General features: G+C 40.5%; 1 long non-coding RNA gene across 1 annotated transcript in view; it reads right to left on the reverse strand.

The window, feature by feature from the left end:
* The window catches only part of LOC127491315 (uncharacterized), an 82,218-nt gene that overhangs the window by 16,361 nt on the left and 48,820 nt on the right, over positions 1 to 17,037 (reverse strand). Inside the window, exon 2 of the long non-coding RNA XR_007919939.3 lies at positions 13,674 to 13,776. This is a non-coding gene — a long non-coding RNA (uncharacterized LOC127491315). The remainder of the gene's footprint in view (positions 1 to 13,673; positions 13,777 to 17,037) is intronic.

Here is a 17,037-nt window from a genome sequence, read left to right on the forward strand (position 1 = left end):
TATTAAAATATTTATTTTCATTTATTATAGTTAAAATAATACATATCAGGGCCTAAATATATAATTGCCTAGATAAATGGCTCAATTCTGAATAATACCTGGAGTTATATAAATAAATTAATCCATATCTTTTCATTTAATAACAATCATTGAGTAAAATTAGTAAAAGATTAAATTCTCAGCAAATATTTCCAAAATTCATATCATGTGCTCTGCCAGACACTGAAATACAGAGATCAAATGCCATCCCTATGCACACAGTCTACTGAGGGAGACAGATGGGTAAACAAGTAATTACACCATAACATACATTCTAGATAAGGAAATCTAGGAGTGCTAGGAGAGGAAGCCAAAATTAACACTCCCCAGAGGAGCTAGAGAAACTTTTATGGAAATGGTGTGTGAACTGTTCAAGGAGAAATAGAATTTTAATGGGCAAAATAGAAAAGGCATTCCATGCAGGAAGTGGAATGCCAAAAAAAAAAAAAAAAGGTTTAAGAAATTGGTATAGCATGGAATAGCAAACTACCTGACACCACTGTGATTCAGAGTATTTGGTGGAATATGAATTACTCGAAATAGAAAGGAAATTGTGGGCTAAGGTGAAATGATGAGGACATGATGAATTTGAAGGAAGAACAGGACTCCAAAGTGGTACTGACTGGCAATTAGTGAGAGATACAAAATAGAGTTGTGGAGAAATAATAAGGAGAGAAATTTCCAGGCAAAAATGGGAGACTCCTGGTTTCTTGACAACCTTTACAAAAGGGTACTTCACAGGATAGTATATTCCACACTTCCCTAATGACAACAACTACATGGCTGTTAAAAATATGCATTTCAGAAACATACATGACAGTCTCACTGAAGCCATAACCCCAAAGTAGAAGCCTGGAAACCCGTATGCTCAACCAATAAGAGTAACTCTTATTACCATAGAAGCTTGAGAAATAGTCTCCAAGGGATCTTCCACTCCACCTTCACTTAAGACTCACATCTTTTCTCAAGGATTATCTACCCACCAGTCAGGTAGAACAGTTACCCAGGAAAATGTCAGCCTCAACAAATGATGTAATGACCTTTACTTCTAATTGACAAATAAATATGACTGGGCTGCAGAAGAGAAAGTATATATATATATATATAGTCAGCAGATCACTGGGAGAATTGTGCATACTACTTGAGGAAAATCTCAAGGAATAATACATACTCCAAAGATGCAGAAACCAGACTCTCTGTGCAGAAGGAAGAAAGCCTGTGCACTTCTTCCATTATCACAGTGACTGTGGGTGGTTTCTTAGGTCTGCAAACCCATTTGCTTCTCCCCATTGACTATTAATTAATAACATCAGTTGAGGTCCCATGAGCCATGTGATAGGCTATAGAAAAATGAAATTCCTTCAACTCTTTTAATTGTTTGGCCTTTCACTGAGCAAGAAAAGAAATATGCTACACAGCCAGCCTATCTGAGGCCATCACATACCCTGCACTAGAGGGAAACAAAAAACTCTTTCTGTACTATTGAGATATTAGTGTTCAGGGTCTGACACAGCCATGCTGTAATCATTTGGATTACAACCCTTCATTTAGCCCACACACTTTTCCTATGACCAGTTAGGTCAGCCCTTGACTATCTGTGACTTCAGATATAAATGGAAACTTGGGTATCACAAGCCTGAACCATTCTAATGGAAAGCATTTGCTCTTCCTGTGAATCCAGCTGGGAAACTGCCTCCAGCCTCAGAACTCATTGTAAAGTAATCCAGTGGGATCTCGGGTTATTTATACAATTTCCTTCATAGCTGTAGCTAAATAATTTCACATCTCTGAACCTTAGTTTCCTCATCAGTGATTCGTTCCAAATACTAGTTTTTAAACCTGCTTCATAAAATACTATAGGAACTAAAGATATTTTTAAGAGCTTGTCAAAATTACCTTGCTGGCATCAAACCATATTTAAATGGAAGCCTCAAATTACAGTGGGAAAATAGTCTAAGCTGGTTTTTTTTTCCCTCATTTTCAAAATCAGAATCAATCAAGTTAAATGCACAACAGGCACCCTCTTTAAGGCTGATACAAATTGCTGGGAAAAAGCAGAACTCCTGAGAAGTGAACAATCCTATCTCTACATTTTACCTTTATTTTCTAATGACATTTAAACGACAGATAACCTACCCTTCATGAAAGATGGCTTGCTTTCCAAAATGCTCTTTCCTGATTTGGCAAAAGAGGTTTAAGGAAAGAAAAGCTATGAAAGGGAGGGAAAACAGTAATTCCTGGAGGTTGCTAAACTGTGCACAGATTTCTTAAAATACCAGAGAGTTTATCTGGTATTCCATGTAGATATATTTAAACATAGTTCTTGAAAATGTTGAGCACTGCTTTCTATATGATCATTTCTAAATTTTACTGTTATATGCATTCACAATATGAACCATGGGGTTTCCAAGAATTCTTGCCCTTTGAACCACAACATAACTTTTCAAAATGTGTTTATATTGGATAATGAAAAGAATTTTATGGACCAAAAAGAATATGAGAGTCAAGTCCAGAACTTGGACATAGTGACCCATGATAAATGACAAAAGTGAAATTACAAGTATTGAGGGAAGAAGAGTCATGACAACAAATAGTACCAGAATAACCAGATACACACAAGGGGGAAATGGTGTTGAATGAAAGATATTAGAGACAAAATAATCTCACATCTCATATTACAGAGCACAGCTTCAACAAGTATGGATCACAGAGCCCTTGCATCCAAGTCACCATAAAGAGATAGATTCCTGAGCCTACATTAGACTCACTGATTTTCTATTATTGAGAGCTAAGAATCTATGTTTTTTTATCAAACTCTCCTAGATATTTTTGGTTCACTAAAGCTTGAGATTCACTTGCATAACATTTTACACTAGGGAGAAAAATCTGAATCCCAGCTCTGATCTCCATTTCAGATTTCTTATCAGTAAAGTGTTGGTAACAATAACCCATGAATTAGTCATGATGATTAAATGAGACATTGTATACACAGAGCTTAGCATGGTCCTGGATCATAGTATATATTCAGTAAAGGTTAATATTAATCTTCATCTGCAATAAACATAGTAGAAATGAAGCAATTTAAATCACTTGCAATGTCAAATTGTACCTTAGCACTGATATTCCCGTATTCCTGCTGTATCTAAAGTACAGTACTTTGATAAGTGTATTGACAGTTAAGTGGAAAGTATCTGATTTTGAGGACAGGTACAGGTTTGGACATAATGCCTGGAGAATAGCTATTCATTCATACAGCCCACCTACAAAATCATTCTCCCATTCAGAAGATAAACCTTTAGGATATGTGCACATTATATAGCAAGGAAGATCCAACCAGTGACCATCATGAGCTAAATAACCTTGGTAATCAGTACAGTAACATATGAATCCACTTATTACTGAAAAATATGATGTTCCAGGTAGTGTATCACATACTGCATATTGAGAATAGAAAGATATGGTCCATCCTGTCATGTAGCACATAGTTTATGGAATATCGCAGTATATGACTCTAACCTTTGCATGTATTACACAGTTAAATAGCTAGAAACCTGGAAAAGCCTGGTTTTATGGACAGAATATTTATTGACAGCTATACCTTCTGAAAGACATAATAAAAGAAAAATATTAAACAATAAGTACCCCTAGATTCCTCTCCCATTTCTGTATTCAAAAGCAAATAGTTTTCTTTCCAACCCTGAAGACATTGCTCGATTTTCTTCTGGCATACAGCACTGCTGATAATAAGTGTCATACAATGAAAGAAGAAAAGAAATTAACCTAGTGGGGTCAGATCTATACATTCCTCAGCTTGCCCCTTAGTGCCAGGAGATGAACTATCTGTACTGAGAAGTGGAAAGTTAGTCTCAAAAAATAATAGGCAAGGACTTTAGGAGTCTGGGCCCAACTGTGCCCCGACAGTCAAAGAAAGGGAGCTTTTGATTCAGACAAGACATTTTGCACACAACCTATATTAGTTCCTGTGGTTGCTATAACAAAGTCCCACAAACTAGCTAGCTTACAACAGCAGATATTTATTCCCTCACAGTTTTACAGGCTAGAAATCAATATGAAGATGTCAGCAGGTCCATGCTCCCCTGGCAGGCTCTAGGGAAGAACCTGTTCCATGCCTCTTTCATAACTTCTAATAAATTGGCCCCATTAGTGAAAGTGCCTTATAGGAAGGCAATCCCATGCATCCATAACTGCTAGAGTATGCGGTGTGTGGTTATTTCTGTCTGGTGGTTATGGCCAAACCATGATATTCCTTGGTAGTAGCTGCATCACTCCAATATTGCCTCCAGAGTCACATGGCTGGGGTTCTGCTCATTGTATGTTCTTTCCTGCTCTTCTAAGGACACACATCATTGGGTTTATGGCCTCTCCTAGTTATGGATGCTCACCTAAACTTAACTAGTTACATCTGCAAAGGCCCTACTTCTAAGTAAGGTCACATGGTGCAGGCTCAGGTGACCACAAATTTTGGGCAACACAATACAATCTCAGTAGAGCCTGGTCTTGGGAGAGGGTAATAAGAGTGGGTGGAATCCAGATAGGCAAGGGATGGCAGAAAAAAACAAGAACAGAAATAGCGACATACTTCACACTGCAGCAGTTCTCACACACACACACACACACACACACACACACACACTTGTGTTTCCATAAGATCCTATCTTCACTTATGAAGCCCATTTATCCCATGAACACAGTAGGCAACGTAGAGAAGGCCCATGATGCTTTTAGGAGCCCATGAATATGTTTTAATCTCTTTTGAAATCTAAAGAATAAAATTATACATCCATATTTACATCAGTGCAGTCAAAATGTAATTTTAATTTATTTTAATGGAGAAGAGAGTCCTTAAAACCTGAATATGCTTGGGGCACTGGAAAAGTTATAGTATAACTCTGTCCACTAATGTTCATGCTTGGACTCTGCCTGAAATGTCCTTTCTCTACTCTATCACCTGTTTCACCATGTAAGACTCCATTTATGAATCACTCTCTTGCAGAAATTTTCCTGGAGAACCATCCCCACCTTGCTTTTACTCCATGCCCCCACTCCAGGTTGGTTTGTGTGCTCATCCTTGATACTCTTGTGCCTAGCTCTACCACTCCATCTCTACATTGCTCTACAATTATCTATGTATGTGCAGCTCCTTTAGATCCAAGAGTAAACCTCATATGTCACTGTGCAGCAGATGTTGCTGGTGCCCCATCCAGATCCCTGTGTCATTCTAATACACTCATCCCCCAGATGACATAGATATTGCCTGCTAATCAGACATCAAGTATTCCCAGAAAAACTGTCCTTGCCTGACAGAGAAGCCTTGTTTGGAAAAGCTTGAGTTGACATTAGTTTCCATCCATGCCACTTCTAGGGATACACCACAGCCAAGGCCATCAGCCCACCCTACTTGCTGAGGAGGGGTCATGGAACAATTCACTCTCCAAAGTACATCCATTGCCTATCTTCTTCCTCTACCTGCTCTCTTTCCCTCTTACCATTACAGCACTCCCTTACTATATCACTTGCCTAAAAATTTCCACCTCAATCTTTGCTTCTAGAGATTGCTAAGATACTTTGAACTTCCAGGACTAGTATTAGCACCTGTCAAAATTTCAACCTAGGAGCTGGTGCTGTGGCATAGTAAGTAAAGCCACTGACTATGATGCCAGCAACCCATTTGTGCACCAATTCAAGACCCAGCTGCTCCACTTCCCATCTGGTTCCCTGATAATGCACCTGGGAAATCAGCAGAAGATGGCCCAAGTGCTTGGGTCCCTGCAACCCATGTGGGAGACCCAGAAGAAGCTCTGGACTCCTGGCTTCAGCCTGGCCCAATCCCAGCCATTGCAGCCAGTTGGAGAGTGAACCAGTGGATGACAGATTCTCCAGCCGCCCCCCCCCCAACTTTGACTTTGAAATAAATAAATCTTTTAAAAGAAGCATGTGAGTTTGATCACAAAAATAGGGGAAAATCTAAGGAACAGATCAAAAGAACAGTAAACACTATTAAGAAAGCACTCTCATGAGCATCAATGCAGAAAGATAGTATTAAACCATCAAAACTAATAGAGGTTTCCTTAAATTTTCTGACATGACTAACCCAAGAGCAAGGGATGAGCCATGAATTATGAGGTTGGTTCTGATGATTTTGGTGAACAATGATGTGTTCACAAAAGGGCCACCTTTGAAGACCTGACATCTTCAGATAGTGCCCTGGTGATCTTAAGAGCATGATCCTCTGAAGCCTATACAAATGCCACAGAATTTCTGCCACAGACAGAGTTTTTTACAATTTTAGCAGCTTTTCTCAACCTTTGCGGTAGTTTTGGAGCCAAGCAGATAGCACAGGAGGACTTAGCAAAGTAGTAAAAGACAATTTCTAGAATAACAATTCAGAAACTGATTTCTCCAACACTAATCATATTGGCAGAGGGTTAGTCATTCTTTTAGGAAAACAAGAAGGAAGCAGTGCAACAGGATGAAGCATCATATTTTTGTGGAGGCAAACACTGCTGAAACGAATTCCTCCCTTGTGTTTGCTATTCCTAAGACAATTTATGTCATTTGTAAATTACATACACATCAAAAAAGTGAGAGACAAATGTTATAGCACAGCAGGTTAAACCATTGCTTATGACATAGGCATCCAATATGGGAGACCCAATTGGAGTCCTGGATGCTCCTCTTCTAATACAGCTTCCTGCTGAAATCCTGGAAGAGCACTAGAGTATGACCTAAGCACTGGGCCCCTATCACACATGTTAGAGACATGGATGGAGTTCTGGGCTCCTAGTTTCAACCTGGCCCAGACTTGGCTATTGTGGAAGGAAATATATTTTCCATTGTCTCTCCCTGTCATTCTGCCTTTCAAATAAATAATAAATCTTTTTTTTAAAAAAATGAAAGCATGAGGCTTGCAATGAAAGGGACTGCAAGCACACAGAGCAACTGTTAATGATGTACTGAAAACATAGCAAGAAAGCATTAGCAAAGGTGCTGCCATCCTGGCTGGCATTAGGATCCCTCTAGTTTCTAGCTATGTTCAAGTATCAAGTATCACAAAGAAACAACAAAAGTATAGAAAGAGCATAGAGGTGAGCATTTGTCAAAGCTGTTAAGATGCCACTTGAAAGACCCATGTCTGGGTATGAATCCTGGCTCTGCTTCCAATTCCAGCTTCCTGTTGATGCATGCCTTGTTAAGCAGCAGATGATGGTTCAAGTACTTAGGTCCCTGCAACCCACATGGGAGATGAACTCGACTGAGTTTCTGGCTCATGGCTTTGGTCTGGTGCAACCTCTGTTTTTGCAGGCATTTGGGGAGTGAACCAGTGGATGGAAGATGTCTCCCTTGTCTGTTTATCTTTCTCTTACTTTCAAATAAAATGAAAATAAATTAAAAATGTGCTTCTAAAAGAAAGATCATAATATGGACTCAAATTCACTTTCTGATACTAAGTAACCATATGATTTTGAACAAATCGTTTTTCCTTTCTGATCCTGTTTGCACAAATGTGAAGCTTAGAGGATAGAGATGGAGGAGATGATAGCAACTTGAAATATCATTGTAAGAATTCAGTGTGATAATGTACACGAAAGTAACTGGCAACCAGTAGCTATTAAACTAGCATAACCTTTTCTTTATTTCCATTCTGCCCATCTCAGCAAAAGTATGTCAGAATAGCTGTTCCTATTTCAAACTGTTTCAACTTTGGCTCATCTACATTTTGCCCTTTACCTTTGACTGAATAATAAAGGTCTGTTTTCCTTAAAATCTCATATCCTTTATTCTATGTGAATTATGCATTGAGGTTTCACTTTGGAGATCTTAGTTTTGATCATTTTCAGTATGCATAGAACAGAAACTATAAATATTCAGGCACTCCTTCACTTATAATCATGTTTTGTCTCAATAAACTCATGGTAAATTGAAAATATTGATAAGTGGAAAATGCATTTAGGGGCCAACATTGTGGTATACTGGGTTAAACTGCTACCTGCACCACCAGCATCCCATACTGAATGGCTGGAACTAGTTACTTGTTGCTCTGCTTCAGATCCAGCTTCTTGCCAATAGATCTGGGAAGCAGCCTGTGATGGCCCAAATACTTGGGCCTCTGTCACCAACAAGGAAGACTCAAATAGTGTTCTGATCTAGCTTCAGCTTGGACCAGCCCTTGCCATCTCAGCATTTTGGGAGAGAACCAGTAGATAGAAGACCTTTATCTCTGTCTCTCTCTTGTTCTCTCTCTCTACCTTTTTTATTTTATTTTATTTTTGACAGGCAGAGTGGACAGTGAGAGAGAGAGAGACAGAGAGAAAGGTCTTCCTTTTTCCGTTGGTTCACCCTCCAATGGCCGCTGTGGCTGACATGCTGCGGCCTGCGCACCGTGCTGATCTGAAGCCAGGAGCCAGGTGCTTCCCTGGGTCTCCCATGCAGGTGCAGGGCCCAAGGACTTGGGCCATCCTCCACTGCACTCCCGGGCCACTGCAGAGAGCTGGACAGGAAGAGGGGCAACCGGGACAGAATCCGGTGTACCGGTGCCGCAGGCGGAGGATTAGCCTAGTGAGCCGCGGTGCTGGCCAGCCACTCTCTCTTTTTAAAGGAAGGAAAGAAGGAGGGAGGGAATGAAGGAATAAAGGGAAGGAGGGGAGAGAGAAAGGGACAGAATATTTTTTAAAGGAAAATGCATTTGATAAACTAACCTACCAAAATAGAATAGCTTAGCCAACCTTACCTTAAACATGCTTAGAACACTTACACAAACTTGTAGTTGGGCAAAATCACCTAATATTTTTAAGGCCTGTTTAGAATAAAGAGTTTAATATCTTGTTTATTTTATTGAAAGTAAAAAAAAGTCATGGTTGTATGGGTAAGCTTTCACACTGCAATAAAGGAAAAGAAATCTTAAATCATGCCATCCTAAGTCAGGAATCCTTGTATATTATATTCTGAAATTATAAAAGAATCACCTTTTAATGAGCCCAGTTTCTTTTCATTAAGCTCCTCAAGTAGAGCAAAGCTGCTATTGGTTGAGGTTGTTTATGTGGCAAATAACAAAATCCTACTACTAGCTCCTGTAGATGAACACTACTAATCCAGGGTGGTTTAGTCCAGACTTGGGCTCATTTTTCTGCAGTTCAGAATTCTGCCTGCCTCTGTATGCTGGCTTTATTCCTGGTCTGGAATTCCTGCTCACAAAATGACTGCCAGCAGCATTCATAGAGCTTCTTCATTAACACCCAAGGACAGAACGAAGGCCAAGGTCAGCTTCTAGAACCATCATTTACAAGTCCCAAGCTTCAGTCTCATTGGACTAACCCTGATACAATTTTGGTAGCTCAGGGAATATAATCCTTTGATTGACTTAAACCTGTATCTGGATGACAAAGAAATTCAATTACTCTAAGCAGTTAGAGCAATCAGGGCCCTCCTCTACATCTATAGATGAGGGCTGCTGTTCCTAGACATCATGGTTGTCACTTAAGAGAGCTGAAATGGATGTAAGAGAAATAATTTCAAGGTGTGAAATAAATAAAAGATCATTTGAGCAATTTAGTACACTGTTCCTAAATTTTTATTTTATTTTATTTTATTTTATTTTATTTTGCATTTTGAACTGATCGCTTACTCTACTACATTAAACTCATTTCAAGTAAAATACACTGTAGCATCCAAGCACAGTCATGGACTGAGAGTCAGCTAATGCATAGCAAGAGATTAACAGGACTGCCAGGATCTCTTGGTTGCCGGTCCTGTTTCTTTCTCTTTCCACTTCTCCTGATATTCCTCTCCATCAATTTTCCCAATAATCTTTTCTTTTTGAATTTTCTTTCAATTTATGATCTTATTTTTATTCTCTCAATATGTATTTTAATATTTGCAGAAATAACAGGATATAAAGCAAAACATTTTCTGACATCTCACAATGTTATCTCAAACCTCAAAGGTGTTGGAACAGGTGATAGAATCATCTGAGGGTGGCACTAGACATGTCCCCTCAAGATTAGTAAGAGAGTCAAAACCATCCTTTACTTATCTCCTCAGCAGCCTATAAAAGAGAAAACTGGAGATTCATTAAAGACAAAGTTATTCAAAGGTGAATTTTTATGTCGAGATGAGAGGCATGCTGTCACCTACCTGAGCCAACTGAAACAGACTTTGAATGAATGACTCAGAGACCTGCCTATCAGAGGGGGAAGATGGTATCTTATTCCCACGCTGGTCATTTACCAAGATCCGCAATCTTGAAATTTAGTGGGGATGGGGCAGAGAATAAAAGAGTAAAAGAGCAGCCATTGCCCATTTTCCCTTCTGCTGAACCTAAGCTTTGGGACAGAATTGAGTTAGGGGGCAGTGACCCTACCTAAGATGTTTTCAGGAAGTGAGGAAGAAAGGTCCTAAAGAATATTAAGTTAATTATATAAGCAGTGTTTAATGTTTTACATTACTTTTTAAAATTCCATTTACATGTTTAAGAGAAAGTGAATGCCAGACCAACAGAGTGCCCTTCCTTTGGGTCATAGTACAAATGCTCACAAAGGCCTTGGGGTGGGCCTGGGGTGAAAACAGAGAGCTGGGAACTCAATCTGGTCCATCGTATTTTTAATGTGAAGAAAAAAGCGGGTTTATAATTGTACCTGACTTCATTCTATTTAATAAATTAACTATACTAATATAAAACACCATGCATATGCCTTCAATACCCTATCAGTGCACACCTAGATAATACACCATTTGGGTCTGTAAGAAACACACTGCTCAAAGGCAGCAGTGTGAAATAAGTGAAATAAGAGGCTGTGTGCAATGATGTAGGCAAGGCTAAGGGAATGAAACCAATCAAAGGTGGCAGAGCAAGCAATATCAGGAAATTCAGCACCCCTTGGAGAAGAGTGGCTGCCCAAGCACAGAGAGTGAAGAAGCTGAGATATTCTTGCTTATACTTTGGATTCCAGTGGCCAAGAAGGACCAAGCAGAGTGTTGGGTGCAAAGCAGGATGGAAAAAGACAAAGAGTTCACTGGGATTTGCAAATGATGAATAGTCAGCATATAATATATATAAATATTTTTATATTGGAAAATGTAACATATTATCCACTAGAATTTTATAGAATGATGTGCCATTTTTTCATTGACTTCTTTTGGCAAAAATGGAGTTACATTCCTCAAAACGGAAAAAATATTAACCTCAGGTGAACAAAATCAGACATAAGAGCACAGAAAATATGCTGAAACACAAATGTTACTCACATATAATGAATATGGACATTTACTAGAAATTAATCGCCAAAATAGATCTCAAATTTTTTATAAGATTTATTTACTTATTTTGAAAGACAGACTTTATAGAGTTGGAAGGGAGAGACAGAGATCTTCCATCCACTGGTCCACTCTCAAATGGCCACAATGGCCTGAGCTAGGCAGTGCTAAAGTCAGGAGCCAAGAGCTTCCTCCTGGTCTCCCACATGGAGGACCATGCTTGGTCTCCCACAGGGGACCAAGCACTTTGACTATTCTCTGGATGCTTTCCCAAGCACATTAGCAGGGAGCAGGATTGGAAGTAGAGCAGCTGGGACTCGAACCAGTGCCCATATGGCATACTGGCATCACAGTCAGAAGCTTTATCTGCTGTGCCATGATGCTGGCCCAGATCTCAAAATTAAATGGCTGCAAGAAACAGAGATCTATGGAAGACCACAAATGGGCCAAAAGCCTCAAGACTGCTTCAGCCCATGACAACAAAGTAGTGTCTACTCCTAAAGTATTTACCACCTCTTCTACATATTTGCTAAGACAGACCTTCAATGGTACATTTTCCAACATCTGTAGTTGAAAAGCATTTATATGCCCTTAGGAAAACAGGAATCTTTGTCCTTCCCATCATATCAAAAGACCATTTTCCCTCTTTGTGTCATTTTTCCATTATTCTCTGTATTCTTATCTACGTGAACGTAAAACGGGTCACCTACACTTTCAACATTTCAATTCAACTAAGCTCAGAGTTGTGTTCCTCTATAGCTCTGGGAAGCTTTATTCCCTACCCCACTCATAAACATACACCCTCCCACACTCTTCCTGCCGAAAGAAATCCTTATGAAGATTCAGTTGTGTGGGGAGCAACTCGGACTAGACTAAGTTACTGGAATTAAGACTTATTCTATGCATCTGCTCTCCCACAATATGGCGCTGGGAGAGGAGGAAACAGCTTCTACACAGCTGCCTCCAGTTCAACCAATAAACAGCAGGACCTGCTCCTGATTGGAGGAGAGCAGCGTATTCGGCGTGTGGGCAGCCGAGTTGGGATTGGTGGAAGAGGACTATAAAGGAGGAGAGAGACAACATGCACCAGGAACATCTATCTGAAGGAACACCTGAGGAACATCTGAGCAGCCCCTGAGAGAGCCGGCCGGCGGTGTGCCGCTCCCCCGCGGAAGTGGGGAAAGTGGCAGGGGGAACCGCCCTTCCACGGAGGTGGAAGGTACGGTAGCCAACCCGGAAAGAACCAGCAGCAAACCCGGGAAGGGCCGAGCAGACAAAAGAACAGCACAGGGTCCTGTGTCGTTTCTCCACGAAGATGGGGAGCAACACAGTTGAAATGTCATCTCTCAAACCATAGTGTACCTTCCACCCTGACTCTGGCCAACATAATTAAACCTCCCCTCAGAAGTCAGATAATGAACATCAAACTACAGATAGGTAGAAATTCCAGTGTTCTATACCATAGTAGGGTGACTACAGTTTACAACAATTTACTATATATTTCACAAGAATCTACTAGAGGGTCCAGTGTAGTGGTGCAGCAGATTAAGACACCACCTGGGATTCTGGCATTTCATACTGGAGCTCCTGTTCAAATCCTAGTTGCTTTGCTTCCAATACAGCTCCCTGCTAATGCACCTGGGAAGATCGCAGAAGATGGCCCCAGTATTTGCAGCACTGCCACCCATATGGGAGACCTGGAGGGAGTTTCAGGCTCCTGGCTTCAGCCTGGCCCAGTCCCGGCCTTTGCACCACTTGGACAGTGAACCACTGGTTGGAAGATCTCTTTCTCTCTGTCTCCCCCTCTCTGTCATTCTATTTCAAATAAATTAAATAATCCTTCAACACAACAAAACAAATCAAAACAAAGAACTCACAGAGTTTTAAGGCTGACAGCACAGTGATTATAAATGTTAGAAATCCTAATTACCATTGTGGCATAGCATGTTAGGCTGCCATTTGCAAAGCCAGAATTCCATTTGGGAGCTATTTCAAATTCCAGTGGTTCTACACCTGATCGAATTCCTTTCTAATATGCCTAGGACAACAGTGAAAGAGGACCCAAGCAGATGGGTCACGTGGGAGACCTGGATGAAGCTCCTGGTTCCTAGCTTCAACTTGGACCAGCCTTGACCATTGCAGCCACTTGGGGAATGGACTAGCAAATGGGAGATCTCTCTCTCTCTCTCTCTCTCTCTGTAACTTTTCCTTTCAAATAAATAAATCTTTTTTTAAAAAATACTAATTACCCTGATTTGACCATTACACATTATAGACATACATCAAAGTAGAACACTGTTATGCCATAAAAATATACAAAAATTACATGTCAATTAAAAATAAAATGAAGAATATCCTCATACCTCTATTCATCTGGTTTCAGTCCACTAACTTTAGGATAGTCCTTATCAACTCTTCATCAGGTAACGCTTTATATGACTTCATTCTCCTTTAGACTGTTAGCTCCTGGAGGCAGAAAACATGCCATTCATCTTTAAATCCCCAGTGGCAAGGAAAGATACATAATTCATAATGAAAGATAGACAAGAACATCTGAAAGTTTTCAAGAAGTTTCTTAAGGTTTTGTAACCATAAAAAGTAGCCCTTCTCCCCTCCCCCTGTGTTCACTGCAACATCACAGCCAGGGCTACACAGTACTGGCAGAAGTCTGGGCTTCCCTGTTTGTGCCAAAGACCCAGAAAGTGTGTGAAGGCCACCTCAAAATCCCTTCAAAACAAATACAAGGAATAACATGTAATAAATTAAGACCTTTTTGGCCACTTAATTCTTAGTCAAATTTTGTATGTCAAGTTGCCTTCACAGGAGAGGTGACTGTTTATTAAAACCTTCCTGTTTATGAATGAGCAATGAGTTGGCTGTGTTTATGAACTTGGTTGTTGCTACAACACATTTACACAGTTACAAATAAAGCAAACTATTGAGATTAGCAGTGGATGATGTGAAGTTTGACTTCTCAAGAAGATTCTCCCAGTCTAGTAAAATCCCTAAAATCTATTTAGCCTAGACTAAATGGCTTCTCCCACCCCAAAAATGCCCCCAGCAAGCGCAATGGCATTGCTTACAGACTACTGAGACCACTGATGTCACTTTGCTTTATTTTTTTAAAGATTTATCTATTTATTTGAAAGTCAGAGTTACACAGAGAGGAGAGGCAGAGAGAGCAAGAGCCAGAGTGAGAGCGAGAGAGAGAGAGGTCTTCCATCCCCTGGTTCACTCCCCAGTTGGCCACAACGGCCACAGCTGTGCCGATCCAAATCCAGTAGTTTCTTCTGGGACTCCCACATCAGTGCAGGGACCCAAGGACCTGATACATCTTCCACTGTTTTCCCAGGCCATAGCAGAGAGCTGGATCAGAAGAGGAACAGCTGGTTCTTGAACTGGCGCCCATACGGAATGCCAGAGGTTCAGGCCAGGGCATTAACAAACTGTGCCACTGCACCAGCCCTGTGTCACTTTCCTTTTAAAAGACCAAGCCCTAAAGTCTTAGAGTTTCTTTTGCATTCAGTAAAGATGGAGCCAAGCGCAGAAGAGAAGTCTCTATGAACTTCAAGGGTTCCCTTCTAGCTCCACTTCTCCTCGAGTCATGTTTACCGTTCACGTTGAATAAGTTACTCAGCACATGGAAATTTCCTCTTATTTGTAACCAATTGTTCAATGAAGCAGCTTTGTAAACTATAAAGGGCTTCAACACTTCACTTGTTTTCTTGCCTGGGGTGGGGACACTTCTTCAACAGTTCTCAACCCAGACTCACAGAGCTATCTACCACTGAGGAAGGACTTCCCCAATATCTGAAGCAGCATGTTAACATGAAAAGCATGTAATTTAGATAAAGGGTTAGGTCTAAATTCTGACTATGATACCACATCTGGGATGGAAGAGCACAGGATACAAACTTTAAGGCTATACATTCTCAAGTGTCTCCCTAGACCTGCGTGATCCATCACAACCTGTGTGACTTACTGAAGGGAAATACACATAACATAAATTAACCACTTTTTTTTTTGACAGGCAGAGTGGACAGTGAGAGAGAGAGACAGAGAGAAAGGTCTTCCTTTTGCTGTTGGTTCACCCTCCAATGGCTGCCGCGGCCAGTGTACTGCGGCCGGTGCGCTGCAGCTGGCGCACCGCGCTGATCTGAAGGCAAGAGCCAGGTGCTCCTCCTGGTCTCCCATGGGGTGCAGGGCCCAAGCACTTGGGCCATCCTCCACTGCACTCCCTGGCCACAGCAGAGAGCTGGCCTGGAAGAGGGGCAACCGGGACAGAATCCAGTGCCCGGACCAGGACTAGAACCCGGTGTGCTGGCACCACTAGGCGGAGGACTAGCCTATTGAGCCGTGGCGCCGGCCAACCACTTTCAACCATACAATTCAATGGCATTTAATACAGCCACAGTATTGAACACTATCACTTCGATCTAGCTCCAAAACATTTCATCACCCCAACCGCAGGAAGAGAAGCTGCTGTCTAGGAACTTGCAAGAGTTTTCAAAAGAAAAGTCCACACCTATCCAGCAGTTACTGCCCATTCTGCATCCTACCCTCCCAGTCCTCAGAAACCACCGGCATCCTTTATATTTTAATGGATTCACCAATTCTAGTATAACATAGATTCTGAGTAATAGTACTAATAGCTAACTGCCCATGCTAACATACAATTTGAAGAGTATTATGTGCATTAATTCAATGAATCCTACAAAAACCCAGTGAGGTGTGTACTAATATCCTCAAATAAATGACTTATTTAATTATTTGATCATTTTTCTTCATCTGTCAGAGAAAATAGCAACACATCAACAACTTATTAAGCATAGTTATATAAGAACAATTCTTGAATGGTAAAAGGGATCTTTCTCTCACTAAGTGGGAGTGACTTCCTGTAGAAGAGAAGCTATGTTCTTGAGATGGCTTACTTGGACATGGTGATCATTGAATAATGATGTCTGCATAGACAGAGGACAGGATGTAGAGTGGCCAATACAGATTTAGATAGATAGATAGATAGATAGATAGATAATATATAGGGGTCTATATAATATATATTTGCTGTCCCTCAGAGTCAACTGAAGAGAAAGAAACAAACCAGTGAAATATAGATGCTACCACAGTCCAGAACAAAAAGGAAACATTTCCCAGATAAGTACAGGGATGTGGAAGAGGCAGGTATTACAGGGTTAAGAGTAGACACATTATATTTAGCAAAAAAAATGTCATATTCAAATCTTAACTCTGCAACTCATAAATAAATCTTGACAACATTATTTGACCTTTACCATTTTTATTTTCTCTTTTGTTAAATAGATAATAAATCTACTCCACGTAGTTCTGGTGGGAATGGCCTGAGATAATGTAAATAAACTAGTACACAAAGTATCTGATTCACAAATGGTTAGGAAATAACATTCTTCATATGTATATAACGTTCTTAATATCTATAACACATATTACATATTGTATTTTATTTATTTTTGAAAGGCAAAGAGACAACAGAGAGAGATTTCCACCCATTGGCTCATTTCCCAAATGCCTGCAACAATTAGGACTGACCAGGCCAAAGCCCGGAGACTTAGGCTCCCTCTGGATCTCCTACTTGGGTGACAGGGGCCCAACTACTTAAACCATCACATGCTGCCTATCTAGGGTGTGTATTATCAGGAAGCTATAATTAAAAGCAGAGCCAGGACCTGAACCCAGTTATTCCTGTATGAG

The sequence above is a fragment of the Oryctolagus cuniculus genome, chromosome 1 (genome assembly GCF_051225735.1).
Source record: "Oryctolagus cuniculus isolate XC-2025 breed Fujian yellow rabbit chromosome 1, ASM5122573v1, whole genome shotgun sequence".
NCBI lineage: Eukaryota > Metazoa > Chordata > Mammalia > Lagomorpha > Leporidae > Oryctolagus > Oryctolagus cuniculus.